The sequence below is a fragment of the Ranitomeya variabilis genome, chromosome 3 (genome assembly GCF_051348905.1).
Source record: "Ranitomeya variabilis isolate aRanVar5 chromosome 3, aRanVar5.hap1, whole genome shotgun sequence".
Lineage (NCBI taxonomy): Eukaryota > Metazoa > Chordata > Amphibia > Anura > Dendrobatidae > Ranitomeya > Ranitomeya variabilis.
This window is the reverse complement of record NC_135234.1, coordinates 655,559,632-655,576,205: the sequence shown is the minus strand read 5'-3', so window position 1 is coordinate 655,576,205 and position 16,574 is coordinate 655,559,632. Positions and strand designations below refer to the sequence as shown.

Below are 16,574 nucleotides of genomic sequence, written 5' to 3'. Positions count from 1 at the left end.
ACGTTACGGGGGGGAAAAAAATATAGAGAAGAAAGCGCCTATATAAAACACCAATGGTAGTTATGATACCAATGGTGTGTAACAGTGCATTACACTGCAAGACGTCCCCCCAAAGAATCCTGTGAGCAACGCCCCCTTGGAAAAGATCATAAAAATTGGAACCATATAGCGGATTGAAAAAAAAAGGAATTAATCAGGAAAGCGGCGGGATAAAAAATAGCAAAATCTGGGCCCTTTTGAAATGGCGACAGGTCCTCTTTAGTTATTGGGCCGTTATTTACAGCTTGTCTGATTACACCTTTCTGTTAAATATTCTTTTAGTCTTGGACCTCGCTTATAAAAGTGCCGTTTTGGCGCTGCTTATTTCTTGATGCACTCAAATGTATTACAGCCCTGTATGAAATGTTAGGACCGCAGAGCCTCTGTGTGAACCGTGGCATCAGCACCATCTGAAGCAATATTACAGAGATATTTTTTCGATAAAACATTGCTTCGATGGGAGAATATCTTCTTAATATGGTACTGTAAGGAGCATGAGCAGTGCCATTATTACACAACGAACGACACAACATGGCACAGTGTGGGCAAGGGCTTGTTCCTTCCGCTACTGTGTCTTCTACAAACAAAAGAGCCATATCCCAATCTACAAAAGTGATGGAGCTATTGTTACCCACAGCTAGGAGAAGATATAGAATAACATATATTTTTTTCTTTTTGTTATGGTCCCGACACCCAGTCAGCCTTCGATGCTGACGCGTTTTGACCTTGCTGAATGTTGTTAGATGAGATAACAGTTTATTATTTATGTGAACTGTTCACGTACAATATAATTACCATTACAATCTCACCCTCTTCTGATGATCTGTCAGGACTGAATAATTCAAAATGTACTGCTGGGGTTGTAATGAATCCAAGTCAGTGGGAATATATCTTAACAAACATGATGAAATCCCAGCTGTAAAATCTAAAGCACGAGAACAGGGAAACGGCATAGATGGCAAGAAGCAGAAATGTGCTGTTTTTCGGTTTGTTTTTTTTTCATCTGGCTACAGCATTCTGTGCTAACAGCATGACATCACCTTATATATCACAGGAGAGCAACATTCTGCTTTTATACGCAGTGGTAATCGTTGCACTCACTTTGCAGTAATCACTTATGATCTTAAAGGGAATCTGTCAGTACACAGGCCCCTTTAACAAAGAGCGTCTATAAGATCTATAAGACTCTTTTATGTTGCCTTCAGAAGCGTGCACTGTTTTCTAATTCCTACGTCTTCCTCCCTGATTGGACTTTTACAGTTAGGCTGCCGTCACACTAGCAGTGTTTGGTCAGTATTTTACATCAGTATTTGTAAGCCAAAACCAGGAGTGGAACAATTAGAGGAAAAGTATAATAGAAACATATGCACCACTTCTGCATTTATCACCCACGCCTGGTTTTGGCTTACACATACTGATGTAAAATACTGACCAATTACTGATAGTGTGACAGCAGCCTTAGGGTATGCAACATGGCAATTTGTTGCCGAATTTTCCCAAAGTGTTTCATAAATCTGGGTACAAGCAGCAGAAGCAATGTCATCCAGGTGTATAGAATACATTCTCATTCCACAGGTGAACATGACTTTACATTTTCAAAGTAAATTAACGTATCTCAGTATTGTTTAGTCTTTAGCTGATCCTTAAGCTTTATGTAGTAGGAATTATTGCTTCCTTTAAATATTTATATATATATATATATATATATATATATATATATATATATATATATATATACATATATATATATATATATATATATATACATATAATATATATATATAAATATACAACATATACACTCTATATATAGTCACATTAAAAATATTTATTGTTTCCCTATTTTAAATGTATGCATCACTCAAAGAAGCACTTCCATACAACTGCTCATTTTGCCTTTCTACCCAGCTAATTCTTCTCTTTTCCGTTAGGTCTATGACACCATGTGATTAAAAACAAACTAGCTGAATCCTTCTAAGCTCTATGTAAAAACAGGAGGTCAATTTTCCCTGCATGAGTCATCACTGCAAAAGTCCCTGGCAAAGGTGCAGGAAGCAGTTAGGTCAGGCAGTGAAGAGTGGAATGACTTGTAGGGAAAGAGACTTCCTGTTTCTACATAGAGCAGAGAAAAGAGAATAATTAGCTGGGTAGAAAGGCAAAATGAGCAATTGTAAGTACACAGTGCTATATTACATCATGGCTTCAGTATATTAAGAGAATAAAACTTTACTGGGAGTGCTTCTTTAAAATCGTTCCTAGCGTTCATATTATAGAATAGTCCTCTCTGAGCCTATTCTTTTAAACTTCCCAGCAAAATTAGTAGAAATGTGTTCTTGACAAGACAATGGAACACAGCTGAGGGTGGTGGTGTGGTGGTGGGAAGTAACTGTGGCACATGTCCCAGGGTCCTGAGTGCCAGGGAAGGGGCACCAACAAGTAAAATATTTAGATCCAAACAAAATATTTATTGTAATGCAGCAGTTAAAAGAAAGGTAGAATCAGAAAATGGCCCGATGCTTTAATTTTGTGTACAATATAATTTTTAATCATTTTTTTCAGATACTCATATCACAATCTGTATAAAAATAGTAAATTTGCAATTTTAACACTGCAATTTTAGATTTAGATCCATACTTCCTGTTCTTTTAGGAACACATCAGAAATTTCATTATCATCTCAGGCAGAATTACAATGATAGGTTCCACCTCTATACACAGTTGATGAGACAGGATCCACCATGTATTATGCTTATTATATAGCACAATTAGTTCCATAGACATCAGCATCACTGTCCCCATTGGGGCTCACAATCTAAATTCCCTATCAGTATGTCTTTGGAGTGTGGGAGAAAACCGGAGAACCTGGAGGAAACCCACCCAAACACGGGGAGAACATACAAACTCCTTTCAGATGTTGTTCTTGGTGGGATTTGTGCCCAGGACCCCAGCACTGCAAAGCAACAGTGTTAAACAATGAGCCACTGTGCTGCCCATATATACCATCCACTACAGTATATATATCACTGTATCTGAGGCTGTTGCTGCTATTGTACATGTGGGTTACATGGAAGAACAGGATGTATGAGTGGAGAATGGCCCCCGTGACCAGTGTGACAATGCCAAGATTAAAAAAAAAAAATGTTTTCAATACAGATTATGATATGAAATATAATGCCATGTTTCCCTGAACAAAAAATGATTTTCTTTTCTATTGTTTATTCAGATTTTTTGTGTTCTTTCTACATGTAGTATACTCTGGGTATGTTTTTTTCCTACTGGACTTGAAAAATATCCTAAAAAAACTGAATGAATTTGTGAAATGCTACTAGTAGCGTTTGTTAAAATGGAAGATAAAACAGTGGGAACAAAAAGCGACTAAAAAAAAGTGTGTGTATGTGGAAGATCTAACCTAAAAATTGGCCGTGAAGCTTTATTAAGAGTTGCATAAATGATTTTAATAAATTATCGTAATATTATAAATAAATAAATAACACCAAATATTTCATCCACCAAAAATGGACACAATCCACCCAGCAGGGCTGGGCAATTTTCCCACTATCACAACTTAACAACAAAACATATACAATGAACATTATAATAGCTTCACTCTTTTGCAGCTCCTGAGGAATGACCAGCTGCTCAGGTAGAGTCAGCTATTTATAAAAAAAATTCTTCCCGCTCTTTTTATTTAAACCAATTAAAATAGAGATAAAAGAAAGACTGAAAAACTGTTTTAAACTGGAACAACCTGCTCGAGTCATACACAGCTTACTGAAATTATCCTTTTGTAACATAGAGACCTCAAAAAGACCCATGGCAATAATAAATAAAATGGAGGGTTTGTGTCACCATGAGACCCCCATTTTAATTGTTATGGAGGGGTTTCCATTGGGAGGAACTGCAAAGTTTTAAATTTAGGCTGGAGTCACACTAGCGTATGGCATCAGATGTGATATTCTCGTGACCCTCGGCTCCTGCTGTGCTGCAAGCTTGATCTGAGTGTCAGTGCTCTGTGCTCCGATCCTATTGCACAGAGAGGCTTGGAGCACAGCTGCAGAGGAGACGGAGAAATTAAAAGTCTCCATCTCCTCCACTGCTGTCGTCAGCGTATGTATCCAAGTGCTGTGCGTTGTGTCACTCACACCCATAGACTTATATGGGTGCGAGTGAGCCGAGTCTCGGTGACAATCATACCTTGCTGCAATTGTTCTCTCATGTTGATTCGGCATGAGAAAATAATTGCAGATGTGAGCTGCCCCATAGTTTAACACTGGACATAGTGCGGGATGTGATCTTTTCATAGAATCATAGATTGTTAGAGTTGGAAGGGACCTCCTGGGTCATTGGTCCAACCCCCTGCTGATTCACTAAATCATCCCAGACAGATGCCTGTCCAACCTCTGTTTGAAGACTTCCATTGAAGGAGAACTCACCACCTCTCCTGGTAGCCTGTTCCACTTGTTGATCACCCTGTCAAAAAGTTTTTTCTAATATCTAATCTGTATCTCCTCCCATTCAGTTTCATCCCATTGCTTCTAGTCTTTCCTTGTGCAAATGAAAATAAAGATGATCCTTCTACAATGTGACAGTCTCCTCTCAGTCTTCTTTTTTGCAAGCTAAACATTCCCAAATCCTGTAAACGTTCCTCATAGGACATGGTTTGCAGACCAGTCACCATTCTGGTCGCTCTTCTCAGAACTTGCTCCAGTTTGTTGATGTCTTTTTAAAAATGTGCTGCCCAAAACTGGACACAGTATTCCAGATGAGGTCTGACCAAAGAGGAGTAGAGGACAATAATGACTTTCTGTGATCTAGGCTGTATGCTTCTGTTAATACATCCCAGAAATGTATTTGCCCTTTTTGCTGCTGCATCACACTATTGACTCATGTTCAGTCTGTGATCTATTAGTATACCCAAGTCTTTTTCACATGTGCTGTTGCTTAGCCCTATTCCTCCCATTCTGTATATGCCTTTTTCATTTTTATTGCCCAGATGTAGTACTTTGCATTTTTTCCTGTTAAAAATCATTCTGTTAGTTGCTGCCCACTGCTCCAGTTTATTTATATCTTTTTGAATCCTCTCTCTCTCTTCTTCACACTGTGTTCCAAATTATTATGCAAATTAGATTTAGGTGTGATAAAGATTTAATTGTTTTGTTTTTCAAATAAACTCATGGATGGTATTGTGTCTCAGGGCTCAACGGATCACTGAAATCAATCTTAAACACATGGGATAATTAGTTTTCCAGGTGATTCTAATTAAAGGAAAACTACTTAAAAATGATGTTCCACATTATTAGCAGGTCACAGTTTTCAAGTAACATGGGAAAGAAAAAGGATCTCTCTGCTGCTGAAAAGCATCAAATAGTGCAATGCCTTGGTGAAGGGATGAAAACATTAGAAATTTCCCGAAAACTTAAGTGTGATCATCGTACTGTTAAGAGATTTGTGGCTGTATCTGAGCACAGATGTGTTTGTGCTGATAAAGGCATAATGAGGAAGATTTCTGCAAGGCAAGTTCATCGGATTAAGAGAGCAGCTGCTAAAAAGCCATTACAAAGCAGCAAACAGATATTTGAAGCTGCTGGTGCCTCTGGAGTCCCTCGAACCTCAAGGTGTAGGCTCCTTCAAAGGCTTGCTGTGGTGCATAAACCTACTATTCGGCCACCCCTAAACAGTGTTCACAAGCAGAAATGGTTGCATTGGGCCCACACATACATGAAGACTAATTTCCAAACATTCTTGTTTACTGATAAGTGTTGCGCAACCCCGGATGGTCCAGATAGATGGAGTAGTGGATGGTTGCTGGATGGCCACCATGTCCCAACAAGGCTGCAACAACAGCAAGGAGGTGGAGGAGTCATGTTTTGGGCCGGAATCATGGAGAAACAGCTGGTAGGGCCCTTTAAGGTTCCTGAAGGTGTGAAAATGACCTCTGCAAAGTATATAGAGTTTCTGACTGACAACTTTCCTCCATGGTATAAAAAGCAGAAACGTGCCTTCAGGAGCAAAATCATCTTCATGCATGACAAAGCACCATCTCATGCTGCAAAGAATCCCTCTGAGTCATTAGCTGCTATGGGCATAAAAGGAGATAAACTCATGGTGTGGCCACCATCTTCCCCTGTCCTCAACCCTATGGAGTATCATCAAGCAAAAGATCTATGAGGGTGGGAGGCAGTTCACATCAAAACAGCAGCTCTGGGAGGCTATTCCAACTTCATGCAAAGAAATACAAGCAGAAACTCTCCAAAAACTCACACGTTCAATGGATGCAAGAATTGTGAAGGTGACATCAGAGAAGTGTCCTATGTTAACATGTAACTTGGCCTGTTAGGATGTTTTGGAGTTAAATAGCTTTTTGTTCAGTGAATGTGACCTCCTAATGCTGCAAATTCCACAAATGAGCCTTTTCAGTTCTTTAAAACATATCAAATGTTTAGAAATTCTACTGTGCTTAATAATTTGGAACAGTGCATTTTAAGTTTTTATTCATTTTGGAGATTATACTGTTATCATTGGGAGGTTTATTCAATAAAATTCGATGTATAATCTAACGGGTGATGACTTTTATTAGACTGACTGTCATTTGCACCAACCATTTAGGAAAATCAGAGAAAAATATCATTTGCATAATAATTTGGAACATAGTGTAGTATTAGCTATCCCTCCTAGCTTTGTGTCATCAGCAAATATAATCAGTGTACCCTCAATTCCTTCATCTAAATCATTGATAAAGATGTTGAACAATACAGGGCCCAGGACAGAACCTTGTGGTACCCCACTTGAGACATTCTTCCAACTGGATGTGCAGCCATTTATTACCACTCTTTGGGTCCCATCACTAAGCCAGTTATGAAACCATCTAACAGTTTCCTTGTCCATTCCATACTTAGTAATTTTTTCAATAGGGATTGTGTGAGATACTTTGTCAAATGCTTTGGTGAAGTCAAGATATACTATATCTACAGCATTTCCCTGACCCACCAGTCAGTGATTCTGTCATAGAAGGAAATTAAGTGAGTTTGACATGACTTATTAGTTACAAACCCATGCTGACTCTGTTTAATCACTTCATTCTTATCCAGGTACTTACATACATGTTGTTTAATAATTTGTTCAAAGATCTTTTATCGCATAGAACTCAGTATTGTACGGTAGTGTGACTCAGGCCTAACACTAAAGTTTGCACAACGGCAACTTGAAGGCCAAATCTCCATGGACACCACCCAGGTCTCGCGGCCAAACATCGCTGAATGCGGCTTTTAAATTGCTGCTTAGTGCAAGTGAATGGGGTGTCATTCTGGCCCGAAAGGAGCCACAACTGAAGCAAGTCACAAAAATTCCATCTGGTTCTGCCTTTTTGCAAATTACTTGTTGCTGCTCATGATATAACCCCATTCAGTTGCATCATGCTGTGATGTAACAGTGGCATACAGTGATCTTTGGCCGTGCAATCTCTGTTGTGGCCAAAGTTGCCATGTAGCCCCAACCAATAAATAAAGAAAAAAATACTTCTCCCACTTTCATCTATGTAATTGGAGAGCTGGCTAATATTTGTATAATAATTTTCTGAGTTGAGTTATGAAGAGCATTTGTGGATGGTATTCTGAGTGACATGTATTGGGTTATTGTGGCTGACACTGTGCAGCGACATTGTAGTAAGTGCTTCGTTAAACCGCCCAGTAGATGCACACTTCGATTTTCATCAGGAATCAATGGCGTCACCATATCTAATCAATGATTAACATTAATTCCTTACCTCCTTCACAAAAAAGAGGACCTGCAGCAGCTGCTGTACGTATTATATAAAACATTATTCACATGCACTGCTTTTCTCTGTAAAACGGATGAGATTATGGACCTTAGGTGAAAAATTGCAGATGTGCCCTAGCCCTTTGGCTAGTGTTGGCCATTGTTGTGCCCATGTGCACTCTGTTGTGCACAGGGACTGAAAATGCAATGTGGTGAACCTGACCTAATGCTGGTATGTGTGGGGGAGGGAGAGATTTGATCATTGTAGACCCTGATATCTCTATTGAAACCACAGGAAATCCAGCTTTTTTACATTGCTCATGGAAATCAGTGTGTGACCATTATTTATAATGGATGCTGCTGGGGACCTGGAGTTACCAGTCCTTCTGGACAATTTGTATTTTATATTTTGGGGACTTTGTACTGTTACCTTCCCATATATTGTCCATTTTCCTGCCATATATGAACTTTTATAATGACATTATAGAAATGGCTACATACAGTATAGATCTTTATATTCATCATCTGTTGTTGGTGCATTTAGTATGTTAGAATGACTGCAAATAACAGGCCATTATTTAATCCTCTAGTCTTGTCTCTCACAGTTCACAGCGGTCAATTGAGCATTGTGCTGCTTTCTGCTTATGTTTTGTATGACTGCATGCTGCGCAGAAATGCAGTTGAAGGATTAAAGAGTGTGTTGGTTTTATGCTTTTTCCATGGTTTATGTTTGTGGCCATCTCCCAATTACAGAGAACATTTTCTTGTGCATTTTACATATAACAATTCTGAATTCTGACTCTTTATGTTCTTATAATTTGTGCTATATGGAGCTGTTTGTAATCCGTTTGTAGTAGTCAGTAGTCTAGCAGGAATTACAGGTAAATCAAAGACTGGCCTCATTTACCCACTTTAACAAATTGCTAATTTTTTGTATAGTGATAGTGAACTAAACTCCGAACTCTAGTAATCTATAGTAATATACATGAAGACAGTGCTGTTCCTGTACCTGCAGTCTAATTGGTAGACATATCCCATGCTAACAGGGAATCTGTCAGTAGGGTCAACCCTCCTAAGCCGTCAGTATGGGCATGTCGGACATAGAAGTAGAATAAAATGATTCCTTGATATTGGTGATCCGATGTCTTATGCCAGAGAAATCCATGTTTTTTCTTAATATGTAAACAAGCTGTGAACATCTATGGGCCGGACACTGACTTCCCCTAGTATCTGCCTCCAGAGCTTATTTTACACGAAAGGAGGCGTTACCAGTGTGAGACATGGAATCACAGACAGTCTGCTCTCCTGATCAAAATGTCTCACACTGGTAGCACATTTTTCCTTTAAAATAAGTTCTGGAGGCAGATTCTCAGGAAGATCTGTGTCCTGACTATAGATCTTAAGGCCACTCGCACACGTTCAGTATTTGGTGACTTTTTTTACCTCGGTATTTGTAAGCAATAATCAGGAGTGTGTGCATGTGTTTCTATTAATCTTTTCCTCTGACTGTTCCACTGGTTTTGGCTTACAAATACTGAGGTAAAAAACCCTCACCAAATACTCAACGTGTCACGTGGCCTAACAGCTCATTTGTATATTAAGAAAAACATGGATTTCTCAGGAATAAGACATCAGATCACAGATATCAAGGTATCATTTTATTCAGCTTCCTATGACCTGCATGCCCATATAGACGGCTTAGGGGTGTTGATTCTATTGACAGATTCTCTTTAACCCCAATGACATAAGTTCTATAGAGGTAGACTATGTGACAGCTTTGAGACCTTTTGATCATTCCCGTTTGGTCTTATCACCATTGGTGGTGGTAATGGGTGGTGAAAAATAATAAACTAATGCAGTCTCCACAAGTGCTCCAATATAGAAAAAACAGTTCTGGTACTCCCATCCAGTCCTGGTGGTTAGGATTGTGTGGTGTCAAGCAACACCTAAAAAGACATCTCATTACTGTCAGTGCTGCTGGGCCAGCATACTCTACACATGCCACTCCAAGCATTTTATTTATTCTGTTTTTCTTTAATTAACTATTCAGGAGATGCCCTTTTTATGTTATTTTAATATTAAGGTTGAATGCAGACATCCGAGTACAGAGTACAGATTTCATGGACTGGCTGCTGGTTTCCTTACCCGAACTCAGCAGCCTCTTGACAGGCCCATAAATAATCTGCCTATTCAGACCGTAAAACCCAGACAGCTGAATTCAGCCTCATTATGACATAAAATATGAATCATGAAACTCAGATATCTGAATTCAGCCTAAAGGGGCAGTCAGATGGCCATATAAATCGGACCTAGATGGGAGTTTAGTGCACGGACTGGCTGATGGCATTCCTGACCCAAATGTGACACCTGCGTAGAAATCCTTGAAGCTGTCAAGCTGAGGTCGGGAGAGCCACCCGCCAGTCTGTGCACTACATACACTCCAATCTCGGTTTGATTTATTAGGCCGTCTGACTGCACCCTAATTGTGTAAATCTATTTAGAACAATACGATTATTTTTAGCAAAGAAAGCTTAGCGTTTCTTAAAAAAAATACAAAATACATTCAATAGGGTAGCAGAGCAGTAAATGAGCACTTGAAATTAAAGTCAATGAGGGAAATGTATGAAAATGTCTAAAAAAGTGACTATCCTTGTAGCCTAAAGATGAGTGGAACAGGTTGCCACGAGAGGTTTTGAGATCTCCTTCAATGGAAGTCTTCAAACAGAGGCTGGACAGACATCTGTCTGAAATGGTTTGGTGAATCCTGCATTGAGCAGGGGGTTTGATACGATGACCCTTGAGGTCCCTTCCAACTCTAACATTCTATGATACATTTCATATTCTCCTCTTGTGAAATGAAAGTTGTGCTCTGATTAGTTGCTTTGGGCAATAACTATACAGTTTCTCTGTTAAATAGCTTCATAAATCTTTTGCATGGTACCTTTTGTTGATTGCCCTTAGCCTTTGTTTCTGTGGCATATGTGCAAATCACCGGGATGCAACAATCAGATGATTATATCACATGTATATACAGAACTATTTATGAATTTTAGGAAGCCTGCAATAATAATAAAAGTCAAGATATATTTGTTAGGGCCTATACGTTTGGAAAACTCTGAACTCCCTAAAACCCCTTAAGAGGATTTTAAGATATTGTTAATATGCCAATACATTTAATACAAATATGATTCAATTGAGAGAAATGACCACCATGTGCATAAAATAGTGTGACAACAGCTTCTTATGCCGATTGGCAACCAAATAAATGCCCCCAGAGAGCATATTGTATGTTTGAGAATAGTGCAACTGAAAATGTCTTCTTATTTAAAAGGTTAGTAATAATTCTTGTAAAAATGTGGATTTTCAATTCTCAGAATATGCACTGTGTTTATACAAGGTTTTATGCTTCTATCTGAATAATGAAGATTAGAGAAAATGTAAGTAGAAAGACCCTGGAGGACCATCAGTGACTGCCGACTGTGTAAGCAAACTCATTATATCCGACAAAAATGTGCTTATCCATAATTGGAACATTTTCATGTTTACTTTGCAAACAAGGAGAAAACATGATTTGAATATCCCTATAAATTACTAATTTTATAAAATGGAGTATATTCCTAGATTTACTGTTTCACATGGCTGCTTAAAAGGCATGTACCACTGATATTAAAAGGCACTCACTAATTTGCTTTACAGCAGCTATGTGCATCATAAGAGCCTACAGACTGGACATGTTCATATACTTCTATAGGAAAGTGCTGTGGGCATGCTCCGTGACCTGCGCAGAGATCATTGTGCAGGGAGGTGAGCTAACCAAATTACCTGTTGTGAACAGAATATTCTGTGCTATCTGTATATAAATGATTCTGTTCATTAAACTCTTTGTGTTGTTATTGAGGTGACGACTGAAAAATGATTATCATATGACACGGAAAGTGTATTATAAGGTTCAGTGGCCAGATTTCAGGATTCTTTTATGGAAATATTGGTACAGAAAATAAAACACTCAACAAAATCCTAAAATATGTTTCACATAAAACTATGATTTAAACAATGGGTCACTTTCTGATAGCACATTTCTTTGAAAAATGTATTCCTCTAAAAAAAAGTACAAAAGCGTTATATGCTCCCACTTCAGGCTATACCTGAGGCAATGTAACATTGCCAAGGTCATTGTCAGCCTCCGATGCTTATTTGCAACTCCTAGTTATTATTTCAAGCTGAAATTAACAAGTACATGAAGTACAAAGGGACATCATACCATGCTGGACTAGATCATGCACATAATGGATGTTCATTGGCAGCTTTGTGCACTCCATCTCTGCTCTTTTTGACCTCTTTTGTCAAAGAGGCACCTTCTAAAATGTCTTATTTCATTCTGATGACATTTCTTGATTTGTATTCCTTATAAATAGTATAGTGTTTGCTATTTACTGCAGAGCAGAGGTGGAGAACGCAGGCCTAAAACTAAATAGAATATGTGTTAATCAGTAAGTTCAGGACCCTCAACTCTCAGCCAGAACAACAGTTCTTACAGAGTATCTCTGTCTCTAAAGAACCCAACACATCAATGCATTACAATGGTTAGTCAATTAATTCAATAGGATAAGTGTAATGCTTCATTTCTCCTGTGGTGGAGCTGAAAACATTAGCTGTCAGATTTTGCAACAACTTACAGCAGATCACTAGGTGCCCCAACATTGGCCCATCCTTTAAACAGTTAAAGCAGGCAACACCTTTAAACCCTAACTCCTGAGTCATTTGGCCCTTTAACGGCATCTGTTATCACATTTGACCTATTGAAACTATTAATATGGGCATACAGGTTATAGACTGTTGAAAAAAGTCCTACGTGTATATTGCATATTAGCTGTGATGTTGCTTATAAATCATCTTTTATCACTGTATATATGACCTCTTCCAGTCTATGGGGACGACACTGCCTGGAAGATAACTCTGCCTCCAGAGCTTGTTTTACATGAAGGAGAGTTACCAGTGTGAGACAAGTAACTAACACAAAATAGGAGAAATGAAATGGATCCTCTTTGCTTCTCTGTCAGCTCTGCCGTATTGTAACAATATTGCAGCCCTGTCTGCCTGTGAGATGGAAGCTGAAAGGAACCTGCAGATGTGTCCTTATAATCACTATATATATATATATATATATATATATATATATATATATCTGTACCGTGTTAGCCAGTAGATAGAAAAATATTAAAATTTGAGAGTCTTCAGTGGTTGATACCTTTTAATGGCTAACGATGGTAACACATTGCAAGCTTTCAAGACTACCCAGGTCACTTCATCAGGCACAGAATAGCACAAAATATAAAGAGTCACATATTTATGCACAACAGGACACAGAAATAATGCAATAGATCTGACAAGTGAAGTGAAGCAGAACTATCAATGTGGGACAGGGAGAAAACAGTTGTGGCCGTAAATATTGGAGCAATTCATATATAAGAAGTGTAAAAGTTTTATTGTCCTGTGATTGATATCTGGTCGGGTTGTGATGCCCCCAAATGATCTGAGGAGCACAGTCCTTTGTTGATATAGAAAGACATAAATCCATGCGACACATTGATTCCTGCATTGAGTGTGCCAAAGGTTGTCATAAGTTTGTATTCCCAAATTTTTCTGTCTCTCTGAGATTTGAAGTTTTTAATACAAGACCATAAAAGCCCATATAAACCAACAAAGAAATCATAATTAAACCTGCTGGTGCAATAGTCCTGATGAGCACATCAGAATACATGAAGGAAGCAAACAGACAACTGATGGACACACGCTACTACAAAACATTGGTGTTTGTCCCTACACAGGACTACTACAAGGAACTAAACAAGTTAGTATCTTGTCTTTCAGACAAATTCTATGGCAGTAGGTTTCTGAATTGATAAAAGCACAGGTTCTGGATTCTGGAAACATTAGATCAGCAAAGCAGCAATATAATTTGTAAATGAAATGGCAAATTGGTATAGAAGTTATCCGTTCAGGTCCAACCTGGACAAACTGCAGCCCTCAGCATAGAACAAACAGGGTGGTGGAAACAGTGGTGTACTGCTAAAAACAGTCACCCCCACTGCCCTACATCTCACCCTCAGGATGCAGATACTGTTGAATACAATGGCGGAGGAGCCTCATCTCCCTGTTCCACCTTTCAGCCTGTGTGTCTTAGGGTACTGTCACACAGTGCAATTTTGATCGCTACGACGGCACGATCCGTGACGTCGCAGCATCGTGTGATTATCGCTCCAGCGTCGTAGACTGCGGTCACACTTTGCAATCACGGCGCTGGAGCGATGCCGAAGTCCCCGGGTAACCAGGGTAAACATCGGGTTACTAAGCGCAGGGCCGCGCTTAGTAACCCGATGTTTACCCTGGTTACCAGCGTAAACGTAAAAAAAACAAACAGTACATACTTACATTCCGGTGTCTGTCCCCGGCGTTCTGCTTTTCTCCACTGTGTAAGCACCATAGCCGGAAAGCAGAGCGGTGACGTCACCGCGTCACCGCTGTGCTCGCTTTCCGGCCGGCAGGTGCTCACAGTGCAGAGAAGCTGAGACGCTGGAGGACAGACACCGGAATGTGAGTATGTACTGTTTGTTTTTTTTACGTTTACACTGGTAACCAGGGTAAACATCGGGTTACTAAGCGCGGCCCTGCGCTTAGTTACCCGATGTTTACCCTGGTTACAAGCGAACACATCGCTGGATCGGTGTCACACACAACGATCCAGCGATGTCAGCGGGTGATCAAGCGACGAAAGAAAGTTCCAAACGATCTGCTACGACGTACGATTCTCAGCAGGGTCCCTGATCGCTGCTGCGTGTCAGACACTGCGATATCGTAACGATATCGCTAGAACGTCACGAATCGTACTGTCGTAGCGATCAAAATTGAACTGTGTGACAGTACCCTTAGTCTCAGTGCGGCAGGTACAATGGCATGACTAGATCACGCATGGTGTGAGGAGCCTCAGTCCACATACTGCACAGACTGGAGCGCTGTATTAGGGAATAGGGAAAGGTGAGTGTTTTTTTTATTGTCAGTCATTACTTTAGGGGGGAAACTGTGTGGGTATCATACTGTATAGGAGTCTTTGGGGACTTCACAATGTTTAGGGGGGCTGTGTATGCTATCATACTGTGTGTGTGGTGGCTGGGGCTTTGTGGGGATGTGTGCAGATCTAGGTGGGTATCATATTTTGTGTGGGTGCCATGGAGGTATCATATTGTTTTTGTGGTGGGGCATCATACTGAGTGCGGGTAACTGTTGATCAACGTTCATCTTTACAGCTGTAAAACAGGAGCAATGTTATTTACTGCTTTTATAAACTTTATAAAAATCTGTGAATTATATGGTGTTAATTAGCTGCTACAGGTAAGAATAAGTGACTTAACCCAACTTCAGATTAACATGAAATCACAGCCGAATGAAGTGGACCATTAATAACAGAAATCTTTATTCAATAAGAGATAAAAACAATATTAAACAATATTAAAAATAAAATAAATGCAGAGTGAATTTGGTGGCAGAGTGCCCAGTAAGGGGGTGTGACCAATTTGTCTCCTGGAAGATGTTCAATTGCAAAACGTGCGTCAGGGTAAGGGGGGTATGTCCAGTCCATCTTATATGTGATACCTCCTGGCTTTTCACTAAGGTAACAGGGTTTCTGTCTATTTGCTATCAGTTACTTAACTTGTTTAATAAAATGCCATTTGGCCTATAGCCCTTTGCACTGCATAGTTATATACATGTGTGCTCTCGTCCTGACAGCTTTTGAATATCAGTAACACTTCATACCTCTATTTGATACATTGAATTTTGCCTGTTCAAAGCCGCTCAGGATTAAATCCCTGTTACTTGGCCACATCCTTTTTATGTGCGGTTATTACTGATGTATATAGTACATTTAATTTACTTTACATCCTTGGTCATTATATATTGAATATACAGTACAGACTAAAAGTTTGGACACACCTTCTCATTTAAAGATTTTTCTGTATTTTCATGACTATGAAAATTGTACATTCACAATGAAGGCATCAGAACTATGAAGTAACACATGTGGCATTATATACTTAACAAAAAAGTGTGAAACAACTGAAAATATGTCTTATATTCTAGGTCCTACAAAGTAGCCACCTTTTGCTTTAATGACTGTTTTGCACATTCTTGGCATTCTCTTGATGAGCTTCAAGAGGTAGTCACCGGGAATGGTCTTCCAACAATCTTGAAGGAGTTCCCAGAGATGCTTACCACTTGTCGGCCCTTTTGCTTTCACTCCAGCTCACTCCAAACCATCTCGATTGGGTTCAGGTCTGGTGACTGTGGAGGCCAGGTCATCTGGGGTAGCACCCCATCACTCTCCTTCTTGGTCAAATAGCCCTTACACAGCCTGGAGGTGTGTTTGTGGTGATTGTCCTGTTGAAAAATAAATGATGGTCCCACTAAACGCAAACCGAATGGAATAGCATGCCGCTGCAAGATGCTGTGGTAGCCATGCTGGTTCAGCATGCCTTCAATTTTGAATAAATCCCCAACAGTGTCACCAGAAAAGCACCCCCACACCATCACACCTCCTCCTCCATGCTTCACGGTGGGAACCAGGCATGTAGAGTCCATCTGTTCACCTTTTCTGCGTCACACAAAGACACGGTGGTTGGAACCAAAGATCTCAAATTTGGACTCATCAGACCAAAGCACAGATTTCCACTGTTCTAATGTCCATTCCTTGTGTTCTTTAGCCCAAACAAGTCTCTTCTGCTTGTT

The 16,574-nt window shown here is 39.6% G+C and overlaps 1 protein-coding gene across 3 annotated transcripts in view; it reads left to right on the top strand.

Moving 5' to 3' along the window:
- The window catches only part of AGAP2 (ArfGAP with GTPase domain, ankyrin repeat and PH domain 2), a 405,703-nt gene that overhangs the window by 140,096 nt on the left and 249,033 nt on the right, over positions 1 to 16,574 (top strand). The window lies entirely within an intron of this gene.